At 40.8% G+C, this 15835-nt stretch overlaps 1 non-coding gene across 1 annotated transcript; it reads left to right on the plus strand.

Annotated features, from left to right (window-relative positions):
- The first annotated feature begins 2164 nt into the window (after positions 1-2164).
- Positions 2165-2283, plus strand: LOC145411474 (5S ribosomal RNA). The gene has a single exon (XR_013899416.1). It is a non-coding gene; the product is annotated as a 5S ribosomal RNA (ribosomal RNA).
- The last annotated feature ends 13552 nt before the right edge of the window (positions 2284-15835 follow it).

Below are 15835 nucleotides of genomic sequence, written 5' to 3' on the forward strand. Positions count from 1 at the left end.
GTGGAGGTGGGGGTAATAATGTTGTTATTTTACATGATTACGTGATGATGGTGGTGAGAACAATGATAATGATGATGACAGTGGAGATGATAATAGTGACGACGACAATAATAATCATAGTAGTAATAATAATAATAATGCTCGTGATGATGATAAAGCACCAAAAATCGTATAATCAGCTGCATATAATGAAGAAAAAATTATAGAAAATGAAAACGCATAAGATTTGCTGACTGCATGAAGAACTGAGGAGGAAGAGGTGAGGAATAAAGAAGAAGAGAGAAGGAGAAGAGGGTGAAATATTCCTAAGCCAATTAAAGGTGCCGGGATAATGTGTGTGTAATTCACCGGGTCGGTCAGGATCACTTGATGGTCGTGATCGTCAGCTTTTACCCTCCCGGAAGGGAGCTGAAAGCTCATGTAGTCCACTCTAAGGGCAAGGCTGTGACCTTCACACACGCACACACCCGTCCCCTTGCTCAAGGGGGACAGTAACCACCCACTTCGTCAGTGAAACTTTTCGCAACTTGAGCGAGGCGCGAACTCCCGTCCACCAGTTGGCAAGCGGGAACGTTACCACTGCACCAGCGAGCGGTGTGTGTGTGTATGTGTGTGTGTGTGTGCCACTCCAGGGCATCCATTAAAACACACACACACACACACACACTGTCACGAATCAAATTCGCGACATTTCCCTTTTGTGAAAAACACGAACTATTAGTGGAAAACTCACTGTGTATCGCTCGGTTAACCGTTTCTCTCTCCACTTCGGTGGTATTCTTTTCAAAACATTCGTCACTGTTTCAAAAGTGACCGATTTAATGCACGTCACTAAGTGCTCTACTGAGCGATACTATTGTTTCTTTATTGTTCGCCCCTGCTTGCCTCGACCATTAGAAAAATGCGGCCTAGTGCTCCGCTTTCGTTTCCCACGACTTAGTCAGTCCAGTGTTTGCTCTGACGGAGGAAAGATCTGTGCTCCAACAAGTGAGAAGTCAGCCAGGCTCTACTTAGACCACAGTCTCCAGTGCTCCCACCCTTGGGTGATACAAAGCATTCATCGACCAGTATTTCCTTTTGTATTTTCCTAGGTTTAAGAGTTTAATTAAGGTGTTTTTCCTAGGCGTAAGGATTTAGCTCTTGTGTGAGTGAGTGAGTACGATCTCTTTATTTGAATTCATTTGAAGTGTAACGTTAAATTTATTTTTGTAATCAATAAATTTAACAGTTCTTTTTCTTGAGCTTAATGTAATGTAAACTCTTGTTTCATTTCTCCATAATTAAGCTTATTTCCCATATAGCTCCTAGCTTGCATAAATGTTTGCCATTCATAACTGGTACTTAGGCCAGTTTTGTGTATTAAACTTAAAATCCGTTGTGCCTCCTAGGAGTTAAGGATCAGCAAGAACCTGATATTATTATTAGTATTAGTTATTTATTGTCAGGGGTGAAGTAACTTTCTCCAGAGGCTAACAGTACTAATTCAGCATTTGTGAGTAATTAGTCTCTGGTGTGTACTGTTGAGAAAGTTTATAATTCTCGTTCTTGAGAATCGTGCGAAGCGGACCGGTAAAGTAATCATTGCTTGATGTAGCAAGACAATCATTGTCCCTGCTCTTCAATATTATTGAATATTATTATCATTTTAAATAATATTTAGCATTTATTTTAAAAACCCCGTGATATTTTAAAAAACCCGTCACACACACACACACACACACACACACACACACACACACACACACACACACACACACACACACCAGAGTCACTCATTTTAACTTTCATCAAATGAAGTAGAGAGGCATTCAGTGGAGCGCACCTCTCCGACAAGGGCAACGTAATTTCCAAATCACTCTTTCTTTAATGGATTAGGGTTTCTCATCACTGATTAGTTCCGCAAAAAGTGTTTTGCTGATCCAGAATCTGTAATACGATCCGGATCGGTAGTAAAAGTTAAGCGATTGTTCCCGTGGACATGGGCTATCTGCCCACCAGATTTGATCCAAATCTCTTTTAGTCTTTGAGGAATCCTTCTAACAAACAAACAAACAAACAGGGGTGGAAACATATTCTCCTTGTCGGAGAGTATATTAATATAAATGACAGCAAACAGAATATGTATACTGAAAATTTAGAAATAAAAAGTACTTGTGAGAAAAATGCCAACGGCCATACCACGTTGAGTACACCGCTTCCCGTCCGATCAGCGAAGTTAAGCAACGTTGGGTTTGGTTAGTACTTGGATGGGTGACCGCCTGGGAACACCAGATGCTGTTGGCATAACGTTCTCCCTATGTGTCAAGTGGGGTTGGTGGAGGATTAGTGCCCCTCCCTGTAAAACAATTAACTCTAAGCCCTTGGCCACCCCGTTTGGGATACAAGGCGTCTGGCAATGAATGATGAGAATTTTTTTTTTTTTATAACAGAACAGAGGAAGGAAAAACAAATGAATAAAAAAATAATCCATACACCAGATTACTGGCGTCCTCTATTCATAAAATACCTGTAACAGTTGGACTTGAACAGCTGTAGGTTGAGTTTGGGAGGAAATAGCTCCAGGGAAGCGACTTCCAGAGAGATGCAGCATTACCTCCGCCAAAGGTTATGCTTTACACCGCGTTGGTTGGTTGGTTTGTCTGTCTGTCTGTCTGTCTGTCCGTCTGTCTGTTAGCAGGATTGCTCAAAACGTTATGAACATATTTTGATGAAGTTTTGTGAAAAGGTGGGCCATGGGCCAAGGAAGAAATTATTAAAATTTGGGCCGGATCCTGATGCCAGTCCGGATCGGGAGTATCCCGCGCAATATCTCCAAAACTTCTCAATGAATTTCAATGAAATTTTGTGGAAAGGTGGGTCATGGACTAAAAAGGAATTGATTAAATTTTGGGGCGGATCCGGATTCGGATCCGGATCCCATGTCCATGGATCTGTTAGCAGGATTATTCGAAAAGTTATGAACTGATTTTGATGAAATTTTGTGGAAGGGTGGGCCATGGACCTAGGAAGAAAAGAATCAATTTGGGGGTAGAACCGAATCAGGATCCGGAGTATCCTGCACAATATCTCCAAAAGTTCTCAGTGAATTTCAATGAAATTTTGTGGAAAGGTGGGCCATGGACCAAGAAAGAATTGATTAAGTTTGGGGGCTGATTCGGATCCGCATTCGGATTCGGATACTTTTTAGTGGTAGTGGCATTGACGGAGGTATGCGATCTCTGAGAGCTTTCTATTTTTCAGATTGTTTTTATTCGACATTTTTTTTATTCGGGTCAGAAGATGAGAGTTTCAATCAACGTAGGAGTGGCGTCCCGTTCATTATCATCATCATCATCATCATCAGCTTAAGTCAGTCTGTCATCATAATCCTCCTCATCATCATCATCATCACCACCACCGTCATCATCATCATCATCATAATCATCATCATCATCCTTATCCCCATCCTCATCCTCATCCTCATCATCAGCTTGAGTCAGTCCATCATCATCATCATCAGCTTAAGTTAGTCTATCATCATCATTATCATCATTATCATCATCATAATCCTCCTCCTCCTCCTCCTCATCATCAGCTTGAGTCAGTCCATCATCATCATCATCATCATAATCCTCCTCCTCCTCCTCCTCCTCATCATCATCATCATCATCATCATCATCATCATCCTGCTAGATAAAATAAGGGTTAACGCTCTGTCACATTATAATCTGCTGTTGGAATTTTCTCTAACGATGAACTGCTGCCGAGTGAAAATATGTTTCTTTTTATCGGCAGGAAAAAATAAGAAAAAAAGTAAAAATAATTGAAAAAATATATATAGAGCGTTCATCGGTAATGTGGGTATTAATATCCTCCCTCGGTCACCACACACACACACACACACACACACACACACACACACACACACACACACACACACACGTACATCTTTATCTCTCTGTCTGTCTGTCTATCTAACTGTCTGTCTAATTCTGAGTAACACCTCTTCCTTAGCGATTTATTCTAGATATTGAACCTTTTCATCCTCTTTTGCTTTATTGAGGCAGAGTAAGTCGATGCTAGAAATACGAGTATGTGGGAGAGAGAGAAGGGGGGAGGGAGGAGGGAGAGGAAAGTAGAGAATGAGGAGAGAGGGAGAGAGAGAGGTAAGAAAGTTGTGTGTGTGTGTGTGTGTGTGTGTGTGTGTGTGAGAGAGAGAGAGAGAGAGAGAGAGAGAGAGAGGGAGAGAGGCTGGGTATAATCCCCCCGGAAGCGTTTAGAGGAAGTGTGGCTTATTCTAGAAGGGAATTTATGAAGGGAACGGAATATATGGCGTGAGAGAGAGAGAGAGAGAGAGAGTGTGCGTGGGAGAAATAGAGGGAAGTAAAGGAGGAAGGGAAGGAGAGAATATATTTTTACTTATGCAAGAGAGAGAGAGAGAGAGAGAGAGAGAGAGAGAGAGAGAAAGTATGCCATGAATATTTATAGTCAATCTTCCGGGAACTATAAAGAGGAATATTTCAGTTAGTCTGGTGCTTGAATACATTTTATTTCCGATATGCGGTACATTAAGTTGATGAGATAGCGCTTCTTGTTTCTCCATCTCTGTCTCTGTCAATCTGTCTATGTCTGTCTGGGTATATCTGCCTGCCTGTCTCTGTCTCTGTCTGTCTCCTAACCAACCCTCAGAGCTACGATTGACGTCTTTGAGCTTAATAAAATCGTCTAAATACCCCTAACAAGGAACAAGATAAAGCTTCCTGAAGACGTTATTTTGCCACCTTGAGATACCCTTTCCTTTTCTTTACTGATCTTAAGAATAATATCGAGTTCTTAAGGGGTGTCTCAAGCCCCCGAGCAGCAGTTTAAGGAGCAGTGCATAATTCTGCTTGAGTTACGGTCCCTCTGCTTCCATCGAGGCAGATTTAGGGCCTGGTTTCGTGCAGGGGTACTGAAGCATGTTTCTTGTGGAGGGATGGGAGATTGGAAGCATTTTGAAGCACGGTTCTTGTGGAGGGAAGGGGGATGGAAGCATTTTGAATCGTGTTTCTTTTGATGAAATGGGGGATTGGAAGCATCTGAAGCATGTTTTTTGGGGGCATATTTGGTTTTTGGAATGTTGGTTGGTAGTGTTGATGTGATGGTGTATTGGTGTAGGTGTGATCAATGAACTGATGGTTTACCCCCGCAAAATGATGATGATGATGATGATGATAATAGCAGTGGCAGTAGTAGTAGTAATAGTAGTAGTAGTGGTGGTGGTGGTAAAAAGAAGAAAAAGAAAAGACGAAGAAGAAATAACGATCTAAGGACAATTATAGGCTAAAAGAAAAGTGTTTAAACTGAATTTTACAAGTAGAACAACTTTTTCCCAAAACTTTACTCATTAGGACGCCAAATGCTATTGTATTGGTATTCTGGAAGTTGTGAGTGTTGCTGTGGTGGTGATAGTGGTGGTGGTGGGGGTGGTTGTGTTGGTGATTGTGGAGATGGTGGTGGTGATAATGTGATTGTGGGTGTTGTTGTGGTGGTGGTGGTGATAGTGGTGGTGGTGAGAGTGGTTGTGTTGGTGATTGTAGAGGTAGTGGTGGTGGTGGTGAGGGTGGTTGTGGTGGTGATTGTAGAGGTAGTGGTGGTGGTGGTGGTGATAATGTGAGTGTCGGTGTTGTTGTTGTGGTGGTGATAGTGATGGTACTGTTGGTGATAGTCGTGGTGGTGGTGGTGATGTCTACTGCTCTTGAAATCTTCATCATCATCATCATCATCATCATCATTTCTGCACGGCACCAGACATTCCTTTTAGTCTGTTGTTGTTGCTGCTGCTGGTTCTCTCTTATTATTGTTATTATATTCATTGATTTAATTATACAGTATAGGAAGATATGTTTTGGTTATATACTGGAGATTTGTATAGCATCTGTAGTGCTCATATATAAAACTCTCTCTCTCTCTCTCTCTCTCTCTCTCTCTCTCCGAAGCTGAATCTGAAGGAAGCAGACAGTAACCAAGGAGACGCTGTTGTGGAGAAACACTTAATGACCATAATAAAGACACTTCCTCCTCCAGTTTCCTTCAGGAGAGAGAGAGAGAGAGAGAGAGAGAGAGAGAGAGAAAGAGAGAAAGAGAGAGAGTGTCTGGCTTTACAGTGCGGAACAAAAACATTTCTCCAATATAAACTCTTACACAACAGTCTAAAAAGTTGGGCGAATCGATGTATCTTGCTGGATTGTCAAAAAGTTTCGTCCGCTCGTCCAAGTGTGATGTTGCCTGGGAAAGACGAACCTTGGCGCCTAAAAACCAAGGAGATTCTCGCTAGTTTTTTTTTTTTTTTTTTTTTTTTTTTTTTCCTCAAGTTTTCTTTTGTGACCCCTAAGGTGTTGTATCCTAGCGAGATGTGTGTGTGTGTGTGTGTGTGTGTGTGTGTGTGTGTGTGTGTGTGTGTGTGTGAGAGAGAGAGAGAGAGAGAGAGAGAGAGAGAGAGAGAGAGAGAGAGAGAGCACTGCAAGGATATGAAAGAGACCCCGGAGAGTGAGCAAGAGAATCGCTTGTACGTATTGCCTATTTTACACCTAGTTGGGGAGAGGTGTTTATGGCCTCTCTCTCTCTCTCTCTCTCTCTCTCTCTCTCCACTGAATTCACGAAGATTTTACTCGTACAAACGATAGCAGTGTGCGTCCTTACGGTACATTCCAGATATCGTCTTCACACACACACACACACACACACACACACACACACACACACACACACACACACACACACACACACACACACACACACACACACACACACACACACACACACAGATAAATGGAGCCACAGAAAGTGAATAAACAAATTTCCAGAAAGTGAGAGAGAGAGAGAGAGAGAGAGAGAGAGAGAAGTACCAGAAAAGCACAGAGCAAAGGGAATATTACCATACAGACAATCACGCGGATGTAGACAGAACAACCACATCAAAAAACTAATTTTCTTCATGTTAACCCCCTCAAAAAAAAAAAAATAATAAATAAAAATAATAATAATAATAAGCTTGAAAATGACGATACAACTGTTCCTCATGACGATACCTTCCAAATATCGTCTCGTCCTTCCAAATATCGTCTCGTCCTTCCTAATATCGTCTCGTCCTTCCAAATATCGTCTCGTCCTTCCAAATATCGTCTCGTCCTTCCTAATATCGTCTCGTCCTTCCAAATATCGTCTCGTCCTTCCAAATATCGTCTCGTCCTTCCAAATATCGTCTCGTCCTTCCAAGTATCTTCTCATCCTTCCAAATATCGTCTTACTCGCAATAACCTCCCTCCAGGGGTCGTTTCAACCGCAACTTTAAGCTCTTTCCGCCTTTCTTCCCACACCCACACACCCCGAGAGAGATAGCGAGAGATAACGAGAGATTTGGCGAGATACTGAGAGACACTGCGAGATCTGGCGAGGTGTTGAGAGATTTGGCGAGATACTGCGAGATTTGGTGAGACGTTGCGAGAATTGATAAGGTTTTGAGAGAGTTTGTGAGATTTTGTAAGTTACTGAGAGATTCTGTGAGATTCCGAGAGAGATTGCGAGATTTGGCGGTGGTTGAATGCACCCTTCCCGAAGTCCTCCTCGTTCATGTCTTGTCACAGAATTCGGTAAGGACATTCTGAAAGTCAAAATTTTTTTAAAGCCATGAACTCAAATTTTATATCAGTCTGCACGATCACTAAATTCACCAATGAAAAGGATTATTTTTTAAAACAACTGAACATTAATACTGCAGTTTTGAAATACATCTATGTCATCCTAAAGTTTATGTGTGAAATTATTATATCGGAAAAAAAAAAAGTCACTGTACATGTTTTTTTAATATAGAAATGAAATATACAAACACTTAGACACCAGGAAAGGGACGAAAAAGAAATCGATTTATATGCCTCTGAAATTCGTATTATTATTCTTGAAAGTAGAATGATAAGCGCAGCGTAGCACCATACAATTACAGTGTTATCAGGGGGGTGTTATCAAAGGTGACATAGTGAAGGCGAGATAATGATGAGTGATTGGCTTGGTGGACATCACAGGAGGGGGGGTGGCTTAGTGGTAAAGGAACAGGCCTATTGATTAACGGAATTGTGTCAGAGTTGTTAAGGTTCCATCATTGCTGAGTGGGTTAGATTGTTGTGGGCAGTGATGGTGGTATTCTCTCTCTCTCTCTCTCTCTCTCTCTCTCTCTTCATTTTCAATATCCTTCGCTCATAAAAAAAAAAAAAGCGAAATTTTGAGAAAGCTAATGTTTTAATGGATTTCGTATTGCTTTGGGGAACAGATGAAGAGAGAGAGAGAGAGAGAGAGAGAGAGAGAGAGAGAGAGAGAGAGGTGGGGGGGGAAGAAGGTGGAGAAAATTCCGTTAGGGAGTAGTGAAGTGAAGAAAATTTGTGTGTGTGTGTGTGTGTGTGTGTGTGTGTGTGTGTGTGTGTGTGTGTGTGTGTGTGTGTGTGTGTGTGTGTGTGTGTGTGTGTGTGTGTGTGTGTGTGTGTGTGTGTGAGAGAGAGAGAGAGAGAGAGAGAGAGAGAGAGAGAGAGAGAGAGAGAGGATGGGGGAAAAATAGGGGGTTGATTTGACTAGTAACCAAGGAGACTGCTTCGTGCCTCGTAACAAAGACACTCACACAACCACCACATAGCATATAAATGACGGGAGTGGCCCAGTTCCCTCAGATGAAGACACGAATTACAGACGATTCTATTCGGCTTAGGAGAATAGCCTGGTAGTGAAGGAGTTAATGAAGGCCGTATCCAACCCCTCCAGTTAGTAAGAATGGGCTATAGGAGCTTTTGGGTGACGTGGGAGGCATGGTAGCGCTTGTACATAGGCGATTTATTTTGCTTGTTACACCTCAGCAGTCCCTATGTTTTATTTTTTTTTTTCCACCATACGCATATAAGAAGATATTGGTGTGTCTTCTGCATAAATCGCTAAGGAAAAGGTGTTACGAGAGCCCCACATTCTTTTGAAATACGAATATGTTTTAGGGTTCAAACAAAAGGGCGGTGCTGAAGAGAAGGTTGCCAGCAGGTGCCCTTGCGAGGTACACCTGTGATTAAGAGCTGATCATTATTTTTGCTTAATCCAACAGCTGGGAGAGAGAGAGAGAGAGAGAGAGAGAGAGAGAGAGAGAGAGAGAGAGAGAGAGAGAGAGAGAGAGAGAGAGAGAGAGAGAGAGAGGCAGACAGACAGACAGACAGAGAGAGAGAGAGAGAGAGAGAGGCAGACAGACAGACAGACAGACAGACAGACAGATGAGTGGATGGTGAAAATTAGAGAATTGTACTGGAGAGAAGTGAGTGAAATGAAGAAATGTAATATCGGTGTGTGTGTGTGAGATAGATAGATAAAGAGAGAGAGAGAGAGAGAGAGAGAGAGAGAGAGAGAGAGAGAGAGAGAGAGAGAGAGAGAGAGAGAGAGAGAGAGAGAGAAGGAGGGAGGTAGGAAGTGAAGAAGAAATTTGTCAGGGAAGAAGAGACGTGAAGAAAGGAAAAAAATATTGAGAGACAGACAGACAGAAAAGAGAGCGCATTTGTAAGCCCGGCAATAATAGAATGCATCGAATTAAGCCTTGTGCACCTAATTGACCACATTGCAGGCCAGATTACACTGTTGAAAGGCATCACATTAACACCTTCACGCCGAGGACACATTTGTAGGAAACCCAGGTGTGACGTCACGTAAATAAATAGATAAATAAATAAGAATAAATAAACTAACATCTTTGGTCTCAGTGGGTTAAGCTTATTTGATTTTTTAATTTTTTTTAATGGAGTGAAACGGAGAGTTAATTAGTTTGCTCTTAATGTAACCCCTCCCACGCTGGTGCTTTGGCTCCATGACATTCTGGGGTCAGCCAGTGGTATGTGGGTGGGTGGATGAGTAGGCGGACCCGAGAGCAGCCAGAAAATGTGGCGGGAAATGACATCTAATACTTTATGTTGTGGGCTGTTCAGTTACCTCTTAATTCTCTCTCTCTCTCTCTCTCTCTCTCTCTCTCTCTCTCTCTCTCTCTCTCTATGTCTATTAAACACTCAGCATATGCTTGATATTTCTTTTGAGATCCAGTAGTGCTAATCCATGCCACAGACCTTCACATGTCACCTTTTCTCCACTCATCCACTCTGCAATTGACGTTGAGTTTTGATGTAAGAATATAACAAAACTACAGATCCGTGACAAACATTTATTGCGAAACTTTGCGCATACGACCAGTGAGGGTTCAACAGCAGACCTCCGTAGCACCTCTTCCCTAGCGATTTATTTCTGGGCTCGGCTGGTTAATATTAATTTGTATGTTATTTATGCTGAAAATAGTGGGATAGGAATGATCTTAATGACACACAAGAGGATAGTAAGGATTAATAAGCAGAATTAATCGCCTAGAAGGAGGTATTACGGAACTTCCTTAACCAGCGAGAATACTGGGCCGAGTTTCGTTCAGACTGATGTCCTCTGAGGGGTATGTTTTGGACAGTATCCCCCACTGGCCACAGTAAATGAAGTCAGTTGCAACCCATAGAGTTTTATCGCCTCGTTGGGTGTCACTTCCCCTATTAGGAAAGCTGCCAGCGAGGACAATGGGCGAAGGTTTAAGGTAATAGTTGGTTTTATGACGTTTTTGACCAGGTGTAGACAACGTGACGGAATATGGGTGGGTGGAGGGTCATATGGTCGCGTGCTCAGTCCCAAGCTGTTGTGGGAAATATTTTTTGTGTCCCTGTATAATCTATTGGTCCAGTGGTTATGGTTATGCGTGGGTTGTTGGTGAAATTACAGGGTTATATGAAACGTGAGTCCAGTAGACAGCAGACGGAAATTTCCTTTATCGTGCAACCCACCATCCTCATTGTCGGGGATGGGGAGGGAGCTGAGGGACGTTTTATGACCGGGCAGTGATGTCACCGAGCAATAGCGATGCCACCACGAGAAGGCGTCCCTCTCCGGCACCGTCAGAGTAGTTTGAAGCAATGTACATTGAGCCCTTCAGTACCAGGACGGATACAGGGGAGGTACGCCTTCACGCGGTGGCACCGATATAGCTGGGCGACTCCACTGCCCGGGTATACAAAGGTCCCTCATCTCCTTCCCTGTCCTCCGCAAGAAGGATAAATATATTACAGGAGGGTAACTTCAGCCTGCAGTCCACCGAGGCCACGTTTCAGATGGGGCCACAGCAACAACGACTGGTATATTCTAAGGTTCCAAAAAAATCGTCTGACGGAAAAAAAATAAGAAAAAAATACAAGAAGAAAAGAAAGCTAGTTATTGCAGCCAAGGACTCGTAGTTTTGTCAGTTAAGTTCCCTATAACTTTCTTCTCTCTTATACAGTATGTGATTAATGGCTGGAATGGAAAATAAATCGCTAAAGAAAAGGTGCTTGAGGCCCTCCTTACCTCTTGAGAAAACGACTCAAGGAGGTGAAAGCAATATACGTCCAGGGTTCGTAGGATGAGTGGATATTTTTCTTTTTCTTTTTTGTGTTTTGTTTCGAGTCATTTGGGACTTGGAAGGACTTTGCCAACTTTCTGTCTTTACTCTCTCTCTCTCTCTCACACACACACACACACACACACACACACACACACACACACACACACACACAAGACTGACGGGTGGTATTATCGCCCTAGTTAACAGATTTATATTTTCAGAGGTGGAATATAGTGTAATTATATTTGTCCTCGCCCTGGTGTGTGTGTGTGTGTGTGTGTGTGTGTGTGTGTGTGTGTGTGTGTGTGCAGGGCCGGCCTCTGGAGCTGCGGGGCCCAATTGGGAACATTTTTGATGTGGCCCCCTGGTTCAGAGCCGAGGTCTGTAGGATCATAGAGATATAAATAAAGCCTGTTATAGACTTTATATCTCTATTGTAGAATGGAAAGCAATCAAAATGTGCGTATAAAAAGTACATGTGCGTCAGTGGATCAAATGGATCTAAGCCACATATGTTTAATTTTAACATTCTACAAGTAAACAAGTGTGGCGTTTGTAGCTTGGAGGTTCCGTATGATGGAAGTAAACAAACTCTCGCACTTTCACGCAAGACCTCGCGGCCCTAGGGCTGGTAGTCTTGAAACAGGGCAGAGGTTACCCTTCCCGCACCCTGTTCGAAGTGGAAGCTCACACCTTCAACGTAAGGGGTAATCTTGAAAGGGTGGGAGCGCAGCCTTTCGTGTGGGTAGGCGGGGCAAACAGTTGGTAACACTGATTAGTTTTAAATTTAAAATACTGAAAAGAAAATTGAATAGAAAATGACAGTTTCTATGATTCATATACAGCATAAACTTTTAATGTTAGCAGTTCCTACCTATTTTATGATTAAAGACTGGCAATTTTTCTTGAATACTCTGTGTGGGTATGTGTACCATACCTGTACCATGGGGAAAATTCGGTGATAGACATAGCTTCAGAATGGTTCATGCGGCCAGTTATAACCCTTCGAATACGCCTTGGCTGTCATACCGATGTTGATTATATTTCTGCCCCAAATGCTTGTTTTTGCTGTTTTTCCCATCCACAACTCCGAAAACCCACCAGTCCCCCAAGACACTTGGGAGGGGGGGTTAATTTGAAAACCGATCACGAGCACCGAAGATAAAGGTCAAATTCGTTCACATCACACCAAAATACACCAGAAAAATATACTGCCAAGCCAAAACAAAATAGCGCGGACTTGTAAAAGTTTACCGAACGCAAACATGAGACTTCATATTCTAAGTGGCTGTGCACGATTCTTCTGTTTAGGTAGTACTCGGCCATTCTTTACTGTAGGAATCATTTTATGAACTAATCAAACAATTTAGAGTAGTATTATGCACCATATCTAATAAACAGCTTGGTAGAAAGACTGAAAAAATATAATGGAAGTGGATACAGTATCTCATCTTTGTTTTCGTCTCGTCGTAAATTAACCATCTCCGGAGAAGTGGTGAAGTCTTTTAAAACGATAAAAATATTAAACGCTTATTTTGTCTTTACACGATGTTTTTATCATTAAATTAAAATTCCCATCACACACACCATAGGGTCCTTCAAATTCTACACAGTTTTCTTTGCACAAGGCTACTACAGTATAATATGACGAAGGGGCATGCGAAGGGGTGCTATGACTCCCTGCAGATTCCAGTACTACGCTGGGGTAATACTCTCCTGTTCACCGGGGAACGCTCTCCCTTTCGTGCGTTAAGTGTACCAAAGATACGGATAGGGAAAGGTGAACGCCTGCCCGCAGTAAGACTACTGCCGTAAGTCCCATACGTTTCTCAAGAAATACAATGTCCAAACCATCACCGCTCTCCCCTACCCTAGCGTCCTAGCTCGGGGCACCCTTAGGTGCGTGACACAGCTGGGAGCAAATGGTCCAGTTGGCTTAAAGCCGGCACTGTGTGTGTGTGTGTGTGTGTGTGTGTGTGTGTGTTTTCCATTACCCCGTCCCTAGACAGCCTTGTTAGGGTACCATACAGCCGTTTTTTCCTTGTTTGCCATTGTTCTACTGTTTGTCTCTCTCGGTGTTCCCTCTCCATGCTTCTCTCTCTCTCTCTCTCTCTCTCTCTCTCTGTATATATATATCTGCTGATTTTCATTTCCCCCCCTTCCTTTTCCTTTTCGTCTTGTCTTCCTCCCATCGCAATTTGTCTCCCATCTCACCCATCCCTTCCCATATTCGAATCCCTCCCTCCCTCCATCTTCCTTTCTCTCCCTCTCCTACAGCATTACCTTTACCATTGTTATGCTCCCCACCACCTCCCCATTCTTTCCTGTTCCCTTCCCTATCCCCTCTTCTCCCCCCTCCCTTCCTTCCCCCTCACCCTGTCCCCCATTCCCCCACCCCATAATAGTATTCATGGGTTTGAGTAATTATTCCCATTTTCTGTTCTTAGGTGGGATGGTTGCGAGGGAGACAATTATATTCCCTCGCTCTTTTCATCAACACCCAGACTCATTTGTTTTGGACCTTTCTTCAATTTTTTCCTGTGTTACCCCCAAGTCATATTGTTTTTATCCTGTTTGTATTTTTTTTTCATTATTAGGCCTGTCTTTTTTTTTTTTTCTTTTTTTTTCTGCCACCCTAACTCACACTTGACTCCTTGTGAATTTCGTTTTTTCGTTCTTGCTTCATCGTTTTTTTTTAATACTGCTTTTTCTGTTTTTTTTTTTTCCGGTATCAATCCATGTCATTATATTTTTACTGTTTAGTTTCAATTCGTCTTTCTTTTAGTTTCAGTTTCTTTCTATCATTATTCATTATATACCTTTTACCCTTTTGATCTTTTTTTCGTATTAACTTTATCATTATTTTCTCTTTTTTTAGTAATTTTGTTTTTCATAATTATTCAGCCAGACCTGTAGTTATTATATTTCACATTTTTTCATCATATTTCAAACTTTTCTATTATATTTCAACTTATTCATATTTCACACTTTTTCATCATATTTCACACTTTTTCATCATATTTCACACTCTTTCATTATATTTCACACTTTTTCATCATATTTCACCCTTTTTCATCATATTTCACACTTTTTCATTATATTTCACACTTTTTCATCATATTTCACACTTTTTCATTATATTTCACACTTTTTCATCATATTTCACACTTTTTCATTATATTTCACACTTTTTCATTATATTTCACACTTTTTCATCATATTTCACACTTTTTCATCATATTTCACACTCTTTCATTATATTTCACACTTTTTCATCATATTTCACACTTTTTCATTATATTTCACACTTTTTCATCATATTTCACACTTTTTCATCATATTTCACATTTTATATTTCACACTTTTCATCATATTTCACACTTTTTCATCATATTTCACACTTTTTCATCATATTTCACACATATTTCAACTTATATTTCACACTGTTTCATCATAGTTCACACTCTTTCATTGTATTTCACACTTTTTCATTATATTTCACACTTTCATTATATTTCACACTCTTTCATTATATTTCACACTTTTTCATCATATTTCACACTTTTTCATTATATTTCACACTTTTTCATTATATTTCACACTCTTTCATTATATTTCACACATTCATTATATTTCAGCTTATTCATATTTCACACTTTTTTCATTATATTTCACACTTTTTTCATTATATTTCACACTTTTTTCATTATATTTTACTTTTTTCATTATATTTCACACTTTTTCATCAGATTTCACACTTTTTTATTTTCAACTTATATTGCACACTTTTTCACACTATATTTCACGTCTTCATTGTATTTCACGCTTTCCATTTTCTTTCACTTTTTGGGGCTTTTCGTTTTCTTTGTTCATTATTTTAAGGGTCAACCCAAGTTATCTCTTTTTTATTATTATTTTTTTTTTCAGTATTTCTTGTAGTTATTATTTTTTACCTGCATTTCATAACTGAATTCTCTCCTCCAGGTATTTTATTATAATCTTTGTTCTTAAGTTTTTCTGATGTGCTTTATTTAGTTATTTGTTCATTTATTTATTTATTGCAGTATGACGTCGTTTTATTACACCCGCGACTGGCGATGGGAGAGTGGGTGTTAGTTTTTTTTTCTTCCTCTTCTTTTTTTAGTGTCAGGTTTAGTTTTTTATTTTACTCTATTTTTTCATTTTTCTGTTTTATCTGGGTATTAGATTTAGCTTCTCTTCTTAGTTTTCCATTTCGTTTTATTATTTTCAGTTTTTTATCTAGTTATTTTATGTATTTTTTTTCGTGTTTTTGTGTGATTCATTTTTCTCCCGTGTGTCGCCTCTTGTTATGCTCTTCACTGTTTTTCATCCTAAATCTGAGAGGAGAGGAAAGGGAAGGGTAATGTGTGTGTGTGT

The sequence above is a fragment of the Coenobita brevimanus genome, chromosome 89 (assembly GCF_032717465.1).
Source record: "Coenobita brevimanus isolate Jiangsu-jjx chromosome 89, ASM3271746v2, whole genome shotgun sequence".
Taxonomy (NCBI): Eukaryota; Metazoa; Arthropoda; class Malacostraca; order Decapoda; family Coenobitidae; genus Coenobita; species Coenobita brevimanus.